Source organism: Diaphorina citri, unplaced genomic scaffold (genome assembly GCF_000475195.1).
Source record: "Diaphorina citri unplaced genomic scaffold, Diaci psyllid genome assembly version 1.1 scaffold47610, whole genome shotgun sequence".
Classification (NCBI taxonomy): Eukaryota; Metazoa; Arthropoda; class Insecta; order Hemiptera; family Psyllidae; genus Diaphorina; species Diaphorina citri.
This window is the reverse complement of record NW_007424929.1, coordinates 1-336: the sequence shown is the minus strand read 5'-3', so window position 1 is coordinate 336 and position 336 is coordinate 1. Positions and strand designations below refer to the sequence as shown.

Sequence of the window (336 nt, the reverse complement as noted above, 5' to 3'; positions counted from 1 at the left end):
AATTTTGCTCGAGTTATTCAGAAGGATGTCACAACCGATTCCAATCTTGTCGAATGATGATGATGTCAGCTTTTCGTGCTGTTATTTTACTGGTAATATAAGCACACAAACTCAAAATGGTTTGTTATTCTTGTCGAATGCCTTGGGAAGATCTGGTACTGTAAACAATTTTGAATATTGGCGGGAAACTATCTTCATATCCATGTTTAGCATATGGCGTGGAATCATGTAATGCTATTTGTGCCTCGATTGACACGTGGGTTCCGTGGTGTAGTGGTTATCACGTCTGCTTTACACGCAGAAGGTCGCCAGTTCGATCCTGGCCGGAATCACATT

The 336-nt window shown here is 41.4% G+C and overlaps 1 non-coding gene across 1 annotated transcript; it reads left to right on the top strand.

Annotated features, from left to right (window-relative positions):
- Nucleotides 1-259: 259 nt before the first annotated feature.
- On the top strand, nucleotides 260-332 carry Trnav-uac. The gene has a single exon. It is a non-coding gene; the product is annotated as a tRNA-Val (tRNA).
- Nucleotides 333-336: the final 4 nt, after the last annotated feature.